Raw genomic sequence first — 17,996 nt, 5'->3', positions numbered from 1 at the left:
TGGCAGGAAGGAGACTGTGGTTTCGTGTATGTGGACAGCCTAGGAGCCTTGAGACAGGTGCCCGGGGCTGGCTGGTGACAGCCGCAAGTGACATCGGACAGCGTGGTCAAGGGCAGGGACAGGCTAGACCCCACTCCTTAGCATTTAGCGTGGCTTTTTTTTTTTCTTTTTTTTTCTAGAACTGCACGATGACCAGCAGGAGGGGAGGAGAAGGCAGGAGAAAGGAGGGAGGGACAAGCGTGACATGCCAGCTGTTGTCTGAGCTAATGGAGCACTTCTCACCAAACTTCGTGTATAAATAAGATACATATTTTTAAAACAAACCAATAAATGGCTTACATGACCTGGCCTGGGCTTTGTTCTTATGCCAAGACTTGACAAGGGTGGTGACAAAGGCCCAAGGAGCCTGGAAGGAGGCCTTGTCCTGAGCGAACCTAGACAGCATGGGGTCACAGGGAAAGCGGGATGAGAGCCTGAGCACAACTCAGGACGGACTTCTGGTTGTCTTCCCGGGAAAATGGCCTGGTCATGGGCTGGTCCAGGAAAAGGAGGGTGTGGGCAGAGCAGTCTGCCCCCACGAGAGGCACCCAGGACCTGCCTTCCAGGACTCCCAGTCTGGGGCACGGTGGAAAGGGAGGACCATGATTTGGGGTTCACGTGATGCAAAGGGCTTGGAAGGGTGGATGCAGCAAGGGGCAGCCGCGGTGGAGAACGGCCAGACGGTGGCACCTGTGTGTCAAGCCAGGCTTGGACCTGGGGTCTCCGACCCTCACTTCCTCGCCCTCCCCTCGCCCTCACGCCTCAGTCCCCTGCACCCCACTGCTGCTCCACCACCCCTGCCAAAAGCGCTCTGCCGGCGAGCAGGGGGCCGCCTTGTGGCCGAACCCAGCAGAGCTGTCCTGTCCTCATCTTGCAGACCCCGTCCATCCACAGCATTGAACTCAGAAGACAGCAGCCCCTTCTGGAAATCTCTTCCTCAGACTTCCATGGCACCACCCTCTCCAGGGTTCCTCCAGGCTCCTGGATTGCCTCCTTGGGGACATATCCTCCAGTGTCTGACTGGTGATCGAGCTCTTTAGGCTCTGGGCTTCTACCAAAAAGAGAGTGAGAACACTCTCTCCCCCGTGCCATGCTTTAAAGAAGAGTCTCAAATCTTTATGGGAGCCTAGGCCTCTCCTTTGAGCCCCAGGCCAGCACATCCGGCTGCTGACCTGGGACATCTCCAACTCTGAGCTCATCCGTCCCGTCGGTGAGGGCACCCCCACAGATGCCATCGTCAACTACAGGCTTCCCCTCACCCACTCGCCATTCTCGCCCTGTTGGTGCTCCCTTCTCCACATCTTTAAAACCCAGCACGTGGTCCCTCCTTGCGGCTGCTTCCCTAGCTGGGGCCAGCATCTCGTCTCATCTCATGGCTTCCCTTCCTCTAACCTCGGCTTCCAGAGTATTTTAATCCAAGATCATTGCCTCCTGGATAAAACCCTTGCATGGCTTCCTGTTGCCTCAGGATCCAGGCAAACTCCTCCCAGGGCCCGGAGCCCTGCCAACTTCTGTAACCACATCTCTCTCTAACCCCTCGAAGGCCTAGGCGCTTCCTCCTCTCAGCCTTGTCAACTGCTGGTCCCGCCTCCCAGACACTGTTCTCCTTTCCACTCAGCCTTCAGGCCTCATCTTAATGTCACCCTCCCCAACCCCCTTCCCCATCACTTGCCCCCACTCTGTACAGCCCTTGTCCCAGCACTTAACATTCCTCATTGAAAATACCTGCAAAGCCCATATGTAAACAAACATGACCCCCAGTGTCATCAAACCCGATCTTTATTTTTGTCTCTCCCTGTCCCGCTCAGTTTTATTCAGTGCAGATAATCTTCCCTGGCCCTGGATGAAACCCCGGCTGATCCTGCAGCTTTTCGGCTCAGTCTTGGGTAAGAGAACAGCAGCCTGCAGCCACTTTACCTTGTAAATACAGTCTCAGCCGCATCCTGAGGGGGTGCGGTCCCGTGAACAGTGAGAGCTGGGGTGGCTGGAGGGGATTCTCATACGGGTATCTGCGGGCTTTTTGGAGACTTTCTGCTGGGCCCCTTCCCTGTCGTTTCCTCAGCCCAGGAGATGCACTCTTTTCCAGGTGCCCCTGTGACTTCTTCCTTTGCCCGTGGGCACCTGTGCGTCCATCCCCAGGCCTTCGACCCTCCAAGTGACCCTGTCATAGTGGCACACACTGGCCTTCTCTCACCCTGCCACCTCTGGTCCAAAAAAGCACCCAGAGCTCTTGCCCCAGCAGCAGCATGCTCTGCAGCCACTACTACCAGAGCAGCTGGTAGAGTCTCTCCCTCCAGGTCCCAGGGCCAAGTCAGGCCCCCCGCACCCGTCCACTTGCGCTTTCTCAGGCCCAGTAAAGCCTTCCTACCCCATACCTCTGACATGTCAATGCTCTCCAGAAAGGCCCTAGAAGCCCCTTCAGCAGGCCCGGTTAGAAGGTGACACCACCCTGCCCACAGACTCCTCCTCCCCAAGGTTAAGGCCATAGGGTCCTGGAATTGACACAGGACAGTTGTCTCCAAAGAAACTCGCTCTCAGTTCCCTCGGCCCTCCAGCGTCTGGCGCCATTTCCCTTATAAACGATCTGCATACGAGAGACTAGTGGTTTGGGATCCTGAACCCTTAGTATTGGTCTCTTGATCAAAACAGGGGAGGGGACAGTCCATTCTAACTTCCTGTGACACTTGTCTAATCCTCTTTCCCCAATAAGACCGGGCTTTTCAAAGGGCAGGCCACATCCCAGTGTGCTGGGCCATGCCCTGCTTCTTAAAAAGAGTATCAGAATTGAAAATAGCCGTGCAGCCTACGTGGTAAGGATGAATGCTGCTTTGTGAGGCTGTTGTTTTAGATACGTGTAAACCTTGGGTGAGCGCCTGTGTGTACCTGGGTAGCAATGGGAAATGCATTTCTTACTAGAAATCCCAGTGAAAAGAGTGAGAGCAACACGAGGACACGGTCCGTGTCAGTTTCGCTCACCACTGCAGCTGAGCCCTGTCTCAGTAGCTGCCATGGGGCAGTAACTCCGTAACTGTGCGTGGAGTGCCTGCAGGGTGGGCAGGAAGGAGGCCGTGCCCACTGTGAGTCTGTGAAGGGGTCAGGCCTTCTCTCTCACAAGCTCCAGGGCACGACTGCCACAGTCTGGGCCAGCATAGTGGTGTCCCCATGGCCAAGGGTTGGAGTCTGGGGTCTTGGGCTCCTTATGTGGTGTCGTCCACGGCTGCCTGAGATGGGCCTTCGCCTGGCCTGGGCTGCGGCGGGCTCCTCTGGAAGGGGTCACGAGCGGAGCCTTGCGTTCCCTGTAATGCCACAGCTGTCACCGGCCGCTCTGGGGTGAGGCTGGGATCCAGGTGGCAGGCGGCTCTATGAGGGATGGACGTCGGCTCCTGTGGCAGCAGGAAGGCATGCAACCCAGGGAGCTCAGTCCTTGACAGGGAGAGAGATGGTCCCGGACAGACGTCAGCTGTCACCCTGGGGCCACAGCATTAGCCGCTCCCCTGCCTTGTGCCAGCAGCTCCTGCGGCCAGCCCTGACAGCCACGAGACTCGAGACTCAGAGTGAGCCTGGGAGGGGCAGGAGGACAGAGCACAGGCACTCCTACAGGCAGACATGGGACAGCCAGCAACAGGGACCAAGTAGCCACCATGGGCCACCACGAACGGGCTCAGGAGTCCAGGCCTGGTGTCTGATACCCCCGGCTCCTTCTTGGAGCCATCTGTGCTGGCACAGCGTGTCCGCCCCTCAAGGGCTCTGAGCCCACTGCACTGTGCAGATGGCCCTTGAATCTCAGAGCTGGGCAAGGCCGGGCCAGCCAGTCCGTTGACACCACGTTCTCCGGCCCCCACTCCAGTGCCTGGCACAGATCAGCAGCCGGAAATGTTTGCAGAAGGGATAACCTAGTCAAGTTTACTGTGCACCGAATTCACCTGGCTCCACTCCTCCATATGAATCTGTCTTCTGCGGTCCCCATCCTTTTTTTCACTCTGTCCCACCTTCCACTCTTCTTCCTTCTAGAAAGAGGTCAGACGCAGGGTCATTTGAGAGCCTCGCCTACATGGAGACACATGCAGATTCACACGCGTGCACTCTCAAGGCACAGTAATCGGGGTCCGTGTCGGGGAGAGAGCAGGGCGTGACCACAGGGATGAAATCCCAGCAATGAACCCCAGGCTCCCTGTTCCAATCCCTCCTGGAACAGGGGCCCCAGGACATTCCCAAGGACAGAGGCAGGCAGGCCAGAGGGCTCTTCATTCAGAAATGACACTCAAAGACTGACAGCTGCCAAACTCTGTGTGGGGGGATCCCTGTCAGAGGGACCCTGGGAACCCTTCTGGGGACTCCACTCCCCTGTGGGTGTCCCGAGTCAGCCTGAATGGCAGAGGTGGGGACCAGGCCAGCCTGAGCCCAGCACGTGTAATGACCACCCCGACAAGCACTTCCTCCCATGCCAGCTCATGGGGCTGGCATCCTCGGGCAGCTGCCAGGCACCTGCTGCCGGAGAGAAAAGCCCCATCATCCCAGCCATTGTGGAGAGACGGGCCAGCTCGGATTCCAGAAAGGCGTGCGGGTCGAAGCATATTCCCCCTTCCCGGATGTGGGCTGACGGGCAGGCGGTATGTCCTGTCTCCCGCCCCGCTCTGTGCCCGGCCTCTGTGATCAGAGCCTTGGGGAGCGGGTGCTGGCATTTTAGCTGCAACCAGCCAGGGGGCCTGAGTTGCCTCCAGTGTTTGTCCTTGGAGCCATGTCTCCTGAGGGACCATCCGATTCCTCCCTGTCCTCTGTCACTCACCTCCTGTCAGGCTGCACCCCCTCTTTCTGGAAAGTCAAGAATCAGGCTGCTTCTATGTGCAAGGCTATGGGAGGAGCTGCAAGGACGGTGGAGGGTGGGGAGGTTTGACCAAGAAGAGAGGCTGGCTTAAGAGAGATAATTGGGCCTCCTGTATCCTGTGTCAATCCATCACATTTATAGTCTTCTCTCCAGACAGGAGACAATGAGGAAATGACAAAAGCCAATAAGGCCAATAAATAAAGGGTAATGGAATAACCAGTATGTGCAGCCTGTCCCCTGAGCCCCAGAGCCAGGAGCAGGGCTGAGTCCCTCCTTTCTGTCTCTGTCTTGACTTTGGCCGCAGGACTCTGGGGACAGTTAAAACTGGTCAACGGCCCCCTCAGGGGGGCCTGGCTGGATTTCCAGCTGCTCAAGCCAAAAATCTTGGCGTCATCCCTGCCTCCTTTCTCTCTCACACACCCCACATCTAATCCAGCAAGAACTCCTGTTGGCTCTGCTTTTGAAATATATCTCAAATCCAACCTCTTCTCAACACCTCTGCAGCCTCCATGCTGGTCTGGACCACCATCATCTCTTGCCTGGATTCTTGCAAAGGCCTCCTAACTGGTTGTGCCCCAGACTTTTCTCAACACAACAGCCAGTGGGTCTGTTGAAAGGCAAGGCAGATCACGTCACTGCTCTGCTCAGAACCGCACAGCGATTTCTGCTGCACTTGGAGAACAGCCGGGGCCCCATGACCTGCCCCAGCCCCCGGTGCCTGCCTGCGCCCCTCTATAGCCCTCACTCCACCTCAGCCTCTCCCGGCTCCTCACTGTGAGTCTGTGAAGGGGTCAGGCCAGCTGAGCATGCCTTGGACTTCAGCACAGGCTGTTGCCTTTGCCTGCCACACTCTTCCCTCAGAGACCATCCTATTTTCTGCCCTCCCCAGCCCACTGTTTCTATACTTAAAGCAGATTCAATGAGGTATAATTTACATACAATACAATTCACCCTTTTAAATGCAGTTTGATGAGTTTTGACAAATGTCTAAGCTGTTTAGCCACCACCAAAATCAAGATATCAAACATGGCTATCACGCCAAGAAGTTCCCTCATGTTGCTTCACAGGCAGCCTCTTCCCCAACCCCAGCCCCTGGCAACCACTGTTTTCTGCTCCTACAGATTTGCTTTTTCTGAGAGTTCCCATAAATGAAGTAATACGCATGCAGCCTTTTGTGTCTGGGTGTTGTCACTCAGCATAATGCATTTGAGACTCATCCCTGATGCCACATGTGTTGGTTTGTTCCTTTTCATTGCTGAGTGATATTCCATTACATGGAAGTACCCAGTTCATTTTCCATTCAATGGTTGATGGACATTTGGGTTGTTTACAATTCTTTGCTCTCGTGAATAATGCTGCTATGAACATTTGTGTTCAGGACATACGTTTCTAACTCTTGGGTAAATACTTAGGAATTGAATTTCAGGGTCATACGATTAGTGTATGTTTACCTCTCTATGAGGATGTCAAATGTTTTCCAAAATGATAGTTCATTTTTTATTCTCACCAGTGATGAAAGTGCCAGTTGCTCCATATCCATGCCAACATTTAGGGTTGTCAGTCTTTTTTATTTTTTTCTTTAACTTTAGCTATATGAGTAGGTATAGCCCATAGTTTTAATTTGCATTTCCCTGATGACTAAGGATTTTGAGAATCTTTTCATGTGCTTATTGGTCATTCTTATATCTTCTTTACTGAAATGTCTGCCATTGTTTTTAAGGAGCTCCAAACAAACTCTTTTATATACTGACATCATCATCGGAAGGAATCAAGATGCCCCGTGCAGTGTGACCACATGGTCTAAAAAAGCTGACCTCACTGTACTGGTCTCCTTTTTCTCATCTGTAAAATGAGCATAACAATACTTACCTGCCAGGGTAGTGTGAGGATTGCGTAAGGTAAGACAAGTAGAGAATTTACAATAACTCCTGGTAAGCACTTAACAAATGTCCAGTAGGATGAAGATGATTAGTATTACCCCTACGTGACTTATCCAGGTCAATCTCATTTCATCTATAAATTATTGGGGACAATCTCTAAGTCCCTTCTACAGTAACATTCACTGACTCCCTGCATTGCTCTCTGTTTACTGACACATCCTTTACAGGTCCCTTCCTCCACCCAGAGACACGCCTGACAGCCAGTCGCCCCTGCGGACACTAGTCACACGCACAGCAGAGGGAAGCTCCCCAGACTCCTGACCCCCAGAACAACGTAAGGCCCAGCTCCTCAGTCACCAGTGAGAGGGACCATGAGAAACTAGAAGGACTGGGGGAGACAGAGAAGGCTAAGGAAGAGTTGAAGGGCAGATGACACCAGGCAAGACCAGTAGACCCACAGTGGCTCGTATGCTCTCCCCACTACCCTCACGCCACCTCCCTAGCTCAGCTCCACAGCTAGGAGTGGGCCAGGCCCTACTGCAGCCCCGCCCTCACCCAACCTGACCTCTGGAGGAAAGCTGGATCCCCACGGGAGCCCCTCCCCTGGGGGAGTGGGGCGGGGAGGAGGACAGGAGTGTTGGGAAACCAGTCGACACAGCTCTGGGGCTGGTGCCAGGGTGCCACGGGGAGTGAAGAGGAGGTGCTGAGAGAAGGGCAGGCCAGCAGGGCCCAGGCCACCGGCAGGATGGGCCAGGGGCAGCGACGCGGAGAGCTGAGGGGCTGGGAGGCTGGGAGAGCGGAAGGGGCTCTAGGAGCTGGAGGTCTGGGGGTTTCTAGAAGGCCCGAGCAGGGAGGCTAGGAGGCGCAGAGGAGCCAGAGCGCAGGAGGGGTGAGAAAGATCAGAGCAAGGAGCATGGCTAGGTCGCGGTGGGGGGTGAAGCTCTGGCCTTCCCGCCCTCCCAGTCCTTCACGCCCACTAAGCATGCTCTTCACACTCATTGTCACCTCCTCAATTGTGGGCAGCCCCACCCAGCCTTCCCAGCTACCAGTACCCGCCGAAACTTCCTTGGCACCCGGGCCACCCATGCCCTCCTCTCCCCAGCGTGAGCCACTACCTTAGTGTCGCCCTCCCCACCCACCTGCTTCCAGATCCCAGCTAAAGATCCCCCAACGCCAAGGACAGTCCCACTACGAAGCCACGCGTCTGCCCTCCACCAGCCCTATCTGTCACATGCCCCAGCCACCTTCCTGTGGAGACTACGACGTTCGCAGGAGAAATGAAAGCTGAGCAGGGGGTCCGAAGCTCAGCCAGCAGGGATGGCACCAGCAGTGCACCCCAGGAATTGGTGGCAGTAGACCCAGAGCCACAGAGGTCCCCTCCTTCCTCACTCACTCCCGCTAAGTGTTGTCAGCTTACACAAGGGACCAGCTGGGGAAACTGAGGCATCTGTCCATTCTTCCTTTAGCAAACGCATGTGGAGCATATTATAACGGGAGTTATAATGATGAGCCGAAACATGACTGCCCTCGCGTAACTCGCAGTCGAGTTGGGGAGACAGATACCAACCTCAAAACCCACAAACAAGGGCTGTTTCTAGCTACAAAACTGTTGCTGGGGAGTACAAAGTGCAACGAGTGAGAACATCCACACGGCAGGATCAGGGAAGACCTCTGTTGAAGACGTAGCATCTTCGCTGACCCGAGACAGGCATTTTGAGGCAGAGAGAAGAGCAGCTGTGAAGGTCCTGAGGTGGAAGGATGTGGTCCATTCCACGAGGGACAGATGACCCACATGGGTGGACCCAGAGAGTGACGGGGAGTCCAGCCTGGCAAAGCCCAGGACAGGAGGCCGGGCATGACCCTGTGGCACTGTGGGGCGACTGAAGAGGTTTATTGTTGCAGGTGCGTTTTACTATTTGGAGGGCAGGGCATGGCTGCTCACTGGGTCTGCACTTTAGAAAGATCTCACCTCCTGCTCTGTGGGAAAGGTTTGTGGGAGACAAGAATGAATGAGGGGGAAAAGCTCGGGTGGCCTCTGTCAGAAGGGATGATGGTGGCTTAGACCAGGACTGGGATAGTGGAGAGAGTAAGAAAATTGGGAGCTGTTTGGAATACTGAATTGGTAGATAGGGCTCCCAAGAGTGGGTAAGGAGGCTCCTGTGATCTCTGGCTGGGATAGTGGGGAGATGCCACAGAGGTGTCCTCAGGTCAGCTCCTGGGCTGGCCCTCCGGCCTCTTAAATCAGCCCCAATAAGTACTTGGCAAGCAGGGTAGATGATCCAATGGGCCTTCTTTTATCTAAGAATTAATTCTAGGTCCTATCGCCCCCTACTCCCCTCTCCTACATCTACCCTGGGCAGCACAGGCTCCAGCACCCCACTGGTGATGGGGAAACGCTAGCCTCTCTGCTCACTGTGAATGCAGCTGTACAAGCTGTCACCTGAGCACAGAGTACTCCAAAGTGGCCTCATTCCACTTTTAATTTTTTTCTGTTAAGCAATCGAGAATTTATATGACATATCCAGTCCCTCCTTTGAGAGTATTTCACCTTGAATTGTTTTAAAAACAAACTAGGGATTAGAGTCTGAACAGCACTGCTATGTCACTGCTGAGGACACCTGGACACCTCCCAGTTTCCAGAGAAGGCTACAAGAAGACGGTACCATTCCTCAAAGTGAAGGGGAACACCAGGGGGTCCCCACTTTGCCTCATATCTAGGTTACAGTCCTGTGGATAGATAGCCACTGTCCCCAGCTGAGAGCACAGCAAAATCTCAGCATGGCAGTCTCTAGAAATCTCAGCAGTGACCTCACTCCATGCTAAAGTCAGCCTCACCCCAGGAAAACACAAGGCGGGAAGCCCTGTTGTAAACCTCAGCCACCACCCCAGACTCCTGTTTTCCTCAAGAAAATTTCATTTCAGAAGCGCCTGGCCCAAGGCCTGTACTGTGGCCACCCAACTCCACCTCAGCAAATCTCCTCCCCTTCACATCTCTACTGACATTGTTTTCTTCCCTCCCAGAGGCTCTGGGCTCCCTCTGTCAATCCATACGCTCCCCCCAGTGGCCAGCTTTGCATACAGGGATCTCAGCAAGAAGCTCCATCTAGACTCAAAACAGTTAATGAACTCCAAGTGGGGGGCCAAGGCTACCGACTCACCGCCCATTTGCTTAACCAAGGAAGCCATTCAAGTGGCCTTTGCTGGCCTCCAGTCATTTTCTTTTTAAACCACACGTGTACCTGCTACCTGGGCTGTCCTGGGCATTTAATCCGCCCTGGCTTGGAGAGCACACCCCCCCAACGGTGCCCCATCCACAACCTCAGCACGGGCTTTGCTCTGAGTGCTTTTGATGCAGGAAAAAGGAACATTTCCAGGTGGAAACCTTCCAAATGTGTCTTCCCCAATCACCCTGTCACCAGATTGTTCTAAGCAAAATCTTTCTTGTAAATTATCTTTGCCTTTGGCTGTTCACACACAAAGGTCACATAGTTGTCTGCTTCTGATATCACACACGTAGCTGGCGAAAATGGTTTCAGAGGTTCCCACAGCTGGAATCTGCAGAGGAATTCTGACCAAGAAAGAGGAGATGAGGTCATGACAAAGAGGGAGAGGAAGGAAAGAGAAGGCGGGAAAAGACCCAGAGCTGCAGAAGGAGAGGGGAATCTCTGCCTGGGTCGCCCTGCTCCTTTTCCCTCTTCCACCACCGTTTCTTCAGTGCTCCCCGCGCCATCACATCCAACAGGTAATAAAAATGGTCCACTGGAAGCAATAATACAGCCCTATCAATGAGCACATGCAGCACCCAAATCTTGGTTTCTAAATACCATCCTCCATTAAGAGGTAATAGGACTTCTTGGTGAAATGACCAATTCATTGCCAAAGCAAATACAAGATGAGCCTGGAACGTCTCATTGTGTCAGAAAGTAAGAGAGACTTAAAGACTCATGGAGACACATTCAAAGACAGGGGAACCGGTTCAAACGAGCCAATTGGTAAGTTAGAAGGAATGATGGAGTAGAAAACCATCAATGGATGCAAACTAGTGGGTAAAACTTTGATGAGGAACATAGTCTCAAAGTATTTCCCCACAGTCACTTTTTAATTACGGAAAGAAAATAGCAGTTCTACAGTGGGGAGACTTGGTGCCCACTTAAACCAAGAGATCAAAGACAACACTCTAACAAACGGGAACCTGGGCCTCGTGCGCCTCCTGCCGTGGTTCTCGGAGAACGCTACAGCATCACCTTTACGGTACGCTTACCAAACACTAATAACCTGAAACTAAGAATGAGGACCCAGCAAACAGAATGTGAGCGACATCATTCTACAGAACTGAGCTAAATTCTTCAAAAATGTCAAGTTCAAGAAACACAAAGAAAGGCTGAGGAACTGTTCCAGGTTAAAGGAGGCTAAAGGGACATGACAACTAAATGCAATGTGTGACCCTGGAACAGGAGAAAAAACAGACATAAAGGAGATGTGATTGAGACAACTAATGATATTCGAATATGGACTGTGGACTTGAGAACAATATTAAATCAAAGTTAAATTTTCTGATTTTTATAATTGTACTGTAGTTTTATAAAAGAATGTCCTTGTCCTTATTAATACACACTGAAGTATTTAGGAGTAAAAAGGCATAATGTCTTCAACTTACTCTCAAGTGATTCAGGAAAAAAATGTGTGTTATGAGTACATAGACTATAATAGTACATATATAATATAGAGTATAGGGTATATTCTACACACATGTAGAGAGAAAAAGAGAATTATAAAATATAAATAACTGGTGAATCTGTGGAATGAATATATAAAAATTGCTTGCAAATTTTCTATAAGTTTGAAGTGACATTAAAATAATATTTATAAAAATAATAATGGCCAAAACTTATATGGTGCTTACTCCGTACCAGGCACTGTTCAAAATACTTTACATGTATTAACTAACTTGATACTTATAGAAGGTATATAGTACTAGCATCCATGCTAACATCTTCATTTTAGAGATGAGGAAACTGAGACACAGAGCAGTTAAGCAACTTGCCCATGTCCACCAGCCTGACGAGAGGGCAGAGCTGGGATTTGACTCCAGGTCAGTCTGCCAGGCTCCAGAGTCTGTGCTCTTAGCCAGTGTGCTCTGCTGCCTCGTAAGCTGTGCAAAGGCTGACAATGAGACCACAGACAGGGGCACACACAGAAGATGGGCACACACCTACTCCCGAACACACACGGATATGCTGTCTGGTGTAGAATGGTTGCAGCCTGAGAATCAAAATCATCTTGAGATCTGAACATGGAAGAGAGGCTTTGAGAACGTAGAAGGTCATTCTGAGTTCAGTACCTTCGGGTTTGGGGGCCTGGACAAAGAGCCTCCCTTCCAAAGTAGTTTCCTGCAGGCTCTGACCCTGTCCAATTTGCCCCACCCCCTTCCCTAGAGCTCCAAGCTCTGTTCTTCTTCCTCCCAGCCGTCTCTGCTCTCTCCACCCTATGCCCACAAACCCCCAAAATAAGGGGCTTCTGGCCTTAGCCTTCTAGCGAACAGTTGGCTGGGGCCTTAGAGGAAGGACAGTGGGCCCAGATGGAGCAGTGGCCCCAAAGCCAGAGTTGAGGCTGGATAACTGAAAGCTGATGGCCACAGGGACTGAAGGAGTTGGGGTGACGAGAAGAGACAAGAGGACCAGGCTTGTGGTGTGCCCAGTGGTAAGCGCTGGGTGTGCCAGGCCTCAGCACCAGTCACTGCAGGAGCAAGTGTGGCGAGGGGCAGCCATCCCCTCAGCACTTTGCCAGAGAGGACTGAGGGTGGTCTGATCCTGACCTCCCCCAAGAAGCTGAGGCCTCATGAGCAGAGACAAAGTTTCAAAGCAGGGGCCTGAGTGTCAGGGGGATGCCTGCTTGGTGGGGCCTGTCCAGTCTGGCAGGGGAGGAAGATGCTGACGTCTGAAGTCAGAAGAGGAGTGGACCCCCACCGCCCCCTCCCTGCTGAAGGGCCTGTCACAAGGCAGCCATGGCTCACACCCGCTTATCAGGGCTGGGGTGTGGAGAGGGTGTCGCGGACAGGAGATAGGACTGGGACAGGGCTGTCCACACCAGCCTGCCCTGCCTCCCTCATTCACACCTCCTCAGAGGCCCCTCAGCCCACTTATCCTCCACGGCCTCCAGCCTGCCCCAGCACACCTCCCCAGCAGGCTGCCTTTCCTTAAGGAGTGTTCTGCCCTGGACAATTAGAACACCACACAGGGAGGGACCTGGAGGTTGTCCGGCCCAACTTTCACTTTACAGGTCGGGAAACTGGGAGGAAGTATGTGCCACTCACCTAAAACCCTATTGCAAGTGCACGTAGGAACAGTGAGGCTCAGACCCGAGGCCAGAGCATGTAAGGGTCTCGGCCTCGGCCTGCAGGACACTGAGGCAGGATCTCAGGGCCGCAGAGAAGGGGGAGAAAGGGGCACATTTATCCTCGGGGAGCACCAGCTGTCCAAGTTTCAGACACAGGTAGTGACGAGGCGCAAACATGTCATACTGTCCTGGGTTCTACTTGGATAAGGTCCGAGGTCTCCACCTGTGTCTGAGCAGCAATGGATGGCGAGGAGTACAGGTTCCCTCCAAATTGGTGGGCGAGATGGGCACAAAGCACCAGTGGGAGCAGGCAGGGGCCCATCCAGGATGCTGGAAGGGAACCGAAACATTTACCGTGCCTGGTGGCCTAAGAAGGAGCCACTTGGGCCCCAGCTGTGTCAAGGCCTCTGGGGTGCTGGGGAGACTTGGTAAACTCTGCCTATCCCCACGCCCACACCCTTTGAGGACATTCTGGTGGAACGGACCCCTGGCATCACCAGAGGCAGAGCAATTCATCTCGGGCCTATGGAAGAACTGGGGCTGGGGGAGAGAGAAAATAAAAATAATTCCAAGATCCTGGTTGGGGGTAGGGGTGAGGGCGGGTTCTACACCTGCACACAGCTAGAAGACCTAATCTTAGCCCTGCTTCCCCCAGGGCTAGACAGACCGCCCCTGCTTGGCACTCTCTGACTGCTCCCCTCTTCCCAGCAGGGCAGGCTGCCTCGGACCAGAGAGCAGACCCTGCAAGGCCTGATGAAGGCTTCCAAAGTAAGGGCCCCGGGAACTCAAGCCTGCAGGAAACACTGCCCAGCAGCCCAGGTGTTCCCCGAGACGAGACACAGGGCCCCGGCTCCTGGCTCCGCTCTACTCACACCAGCCTGCCTGCAAGCCCACAGCCGGGGCCCTGGTGGGAGACCTCCAGACCAAAGTATGTGCCTTTCTGCCTCCTGTGAGACGTCTGCCCCACGGCCCTTACTCTGCCCTCAGCTGGTCTAACTGGTCCCTGCAGTGGGACTGACCCACCCACCCAGCACAAGTCCCCACCCTTCTTGGGTCCTTCACATTGGGACTCAAGCAGAACAAGCTCAATGTTCCTGACTTGTTGCTAGCTCCAAAATAGTTTTTGAACATGTACTATTTACAGAACCTTCTGGAGGCCCCAGAAAGTTGTCAAATCTATTATTTGCCTACCTCCATAAGTTAACAGGATCTTGTAGGGCTAAGAAGGGTAAATGCATGAATGACTGAATTACAAAGCAAATTAAAGTAACTGCAAAACCTTGGGGCATGGAGGGTGAACACTAGACTAGGAGCCAGAGAACCTTCATACGTCATAAATTCATTTGTGAAATGGGAAGAATAGCAGCTATTCGAATGGTAGACTGAATAAGCTCTGATGTGAAAGCACTCTGCAAACTGCAAAGCATAGTCAAAAGGATGGTAGCAACACATTAGACAGTCCTAGGATCTGGGAGAAACAGAATTGCTTCCACCCGTCCATAGCTTAACGTCACGCTAACAGCAGGCTCTGCCCTTCACCCTCTCGGGACAGGATGAACTTCATCAGCTGCTATTACAAAATACCACAGACCGGGTGGCTTATAAACAACAGAAATATATACTTCTCACAGTTCTGGAGGCTGGGAAGTCCAAGATCAAGGGGCTGGCAGATTCAGTGACGGGTGAGAGCCCGCGTTCTAGTTCGGCCATTTTTCCAGTGTCCTGATGTGACAGAAGGGGCAAAGGGGCCCTCTGGGGTCACTTCTACAAGGGCACTAATTCCATTCATGAGGGCGGAGCAAGTCATCTCCCAAGGGCATCGCCTCTGAATACGATCATACTGGGGATTAGGTTTTAATATAAATTTTAGAGGGACACAAACATTGTCTACGGTAGTCACTGATAATCGTTGCCAAGTATTCACAGTAACTGGTTACCATTTATTAAGAGTTTGCCAAACTACGTATATTATCTTAATCTTCAAACAAACCTGCAGGTCATCTTCAACCTGTCCCCAGAGGAAGACAATTCAGAAAGATGAAGTCAGTTGTCAAAGGCTGCCCAGCTGGTAAGTGGGAAGATGGGGTGGGGACCCAAGTGTGCCTCCCTGCGTACTGCAGATGTCCAAAATGTTGGCCTAGCCATACTGTGTGCACTCAGGGATGCAGGGGGCATGTTCCCATCCCCGAGTGACTGAGGCAAATTGTGATAGAGACCTGTTTGTGAATGGTGCAATCAATTTAGTATTGTTTATCTTTTTAAGGAAAAAGAATTGAGTTTAACAGAAAACATCAGAGCGTATTATTATTCCATGAAACTTGTTAGGTGTATGAATCAGGTTGCCATGTAAAATCAATGTTTTACCAAAGGGATCTTCCTTGGCTCTGTCTCGTTCAGTGTTTTTAACAGACACTTTGAAGGCTTGTTTAACCGATCTACAATCTCAAAGCCAGGAGGCCTGACATGTCAGATGGCCGAATCAGGATCAAGAATGTGAACTTGCTTGGAGATGGGCAGAAACTACAATAAAATGAAATCTTAAGTTGGGCATACACATAATCCCACATTTGTGTTCCAAAAACTATGTTAAGTGCATGACGGGAAAATGACAGTGGATCACGTGAAAAAGGCTCGAAGCAGCTACTTGGAGCAAGTTTCGCATGAGCCAGTCTACAGTGAGAAAAGAGGGGTGTCCTTAACACGGGAGGTCAACCCCCACTCAGTTCAGCACCCTTACCACATCCTGAACGCCTTCCCAGACGTGACTGCCACACCACACAGGCATGTGAAATTGTTACGGTGAAGGGTCTGAAATCCATGAACGCCTGAGCATGAAATGAGATGCCCTGATGTCTTTAGGACCTTCCTATCTCTAAACGACTATCAGGTGGAAGCATGTGCCAGCCTTTCTGTGTAGCCTGGAATGGCCATTAGGGCCTGTCACTGATGGATAGGAGTTACAGGGGAGGTTTCAGCTTAATGTTATAAACCTCTACTACAATAGAAATTAGGTACCTGGGGGCCCAAGGGGATGGGACAAAGCTCTCCCTTGATGTTTACAAGCTCCAAAGACCGTCTGCTTGCCAGAGAACTCCTGGCTAGGGAATGTGTGTGCTGGGGGAGAGTGGGGGCAAAGTAGGGTATGGTCTGGATCCCAATCTTGGTTGGTCATCAGAATCACCGGTGTTGCTTGTTTAAAAATTATAGGTCCCAGCCTCACATCAGATCAAGTGAATCAAAATTGTCAAGGGTGGGGTTAGAGAATCTATTTTTTAAAGCTCACCGGGGATACTGTTCTAAGACTGAGAAACTAGATATAACAATGAAATATATAAACCTTGATTGATGCCTGGATTTTTAAAAAAGTATAAAGTAATCTTGGGAAGATCCAAGCAAATTTTAAGAGAAATTCATTAGATGGTACTGAATTCTTGATAATTTTCTTAGAATAATAGTATTTTGGAAATATAATGTCTTTATTCTGAGGCGATACAGGCCAAGGTATTAAAAAGAGAAGTGCCATGTCTACAACTTTTTATACACAATGAATTACTTTTTAAATGGTTCAAGAAAAAATAAAGCAAATGAGACAAAATATTGAAGGAGAGGGCATTCATTGTACTTGTCTTTCAACTTTTCCGTAGGCTTGAAATTTTTCAAAATAAAATTGGAGGAAAAAATTAAGCTCCCGAGGCTATTCTGACGTGAGCCAAACATGAGGCCCAATGGACAAGATAATCTCTGCTGTTCCATCCAGCCTGAGAGCCTGAGAGCCTGAGAGCCTGAGAACCTGGACAGAGCCTCTCGTTTGAGGCTGATTTTGTGGCTTACAGAGCTGGAGGCTCTGTGCTGGGTGGTGTCAGCCAGGTCTGGAGTCTTTTGGTGTGGCATTAGGCCACAGTGACCTCTAGAGGAACTGTGTGCTCAGGGGCGGGCCAGCCCCTAGGCCATACTGGCATGTTCAGGAATGCAAAAGAGAAGCCCATCTACTACATTTCCCTCGCCCAAATTACACAGGGCACACGTCAAAGTGCAGTTCTTCCCGGTTGCCCTCTGATGACCTGAGGGTCGGTCCCTGGAGGTGGGATTGGACTGGGAAAAGCAGCACTGGATGCCCTGACAATCTCCATGACGACACTCAGGAACACAGGCCAGGCTAAGGCTGTGCATGGAGGCGGGAGGCGCAGGGGTTCCATACCTGCTGTGAGGCTTCCCCTGACCAGCTCCACCAGAACGAATTAGAGCAATTAGAGCGAGCATCAAGGAAGGCGGCGCGTGCAGTGAGGGCCCAGAGGTGGGAAGGGCACACAAGGTAGCAATGAGGGAGTGAGCAGGAATAGAACAGCAGACCCTGGGTGAAGAGATGGGGCCAGGGGTGGGCTGCTGATGGGAAGTTTGAGATCTGTGATGTTGTCAATGACATTTATGTATTCACAAGGATGAGGCATGGGAGCACAGGGACATGGCACTACTCGGAGTTCATTCCAAGAGTAGGGTCACAGGTTGATGCCAGCTCTGCAGGAAGCCATTCCCTCAAGATCTGGCTCTGTTCTCCTGCCAAGCCCTATTTAAAGTCCTGAAGGAGGAATAAAGGTTTTCAGTTGTTTCAAGGTCAAGGTACAAGGTCAGAAATGCTAGCAGGTTATTTAAGGGGCTGGCACAGCCATTCTGCCTTTGCCAACTTGTGTTCCACTTTTATCACATACAAAACTGGTGAAACAGTCTCAATCCAGAGACCAAAATAAAGATGTCACTGTGACTACACAGTGATTAGAGAGTAAGCCCCCTCACTCGCAGAGGGGACTTCCAGCAGCAGAGCCCACAGAGTGGCCATTCTTCCACAGCAGCCATCCCTCAGACCAGACTCCCTGAGTGTAAACAGAGAAGGTAGGGTCCCAGGGTCCACGAGAATTCAG

Source organism: Pteropus alecto, unplaced genomic scaffold (assembly GCF_000325575.1).
Source record: "Pteropus alecto unplaced genomic scaffold, ASM32557v1 scaffold354, whole genome shotgun sequence".
Lineage (NCBI taxonomy): Eukaryota > Metazoa > Chordata > Mammalia > Chiroptera > Pteropodidae > Pteropus > Pteropus alecto.
This window is presented reverse-complemented; position numbering follows the sequence as displayed.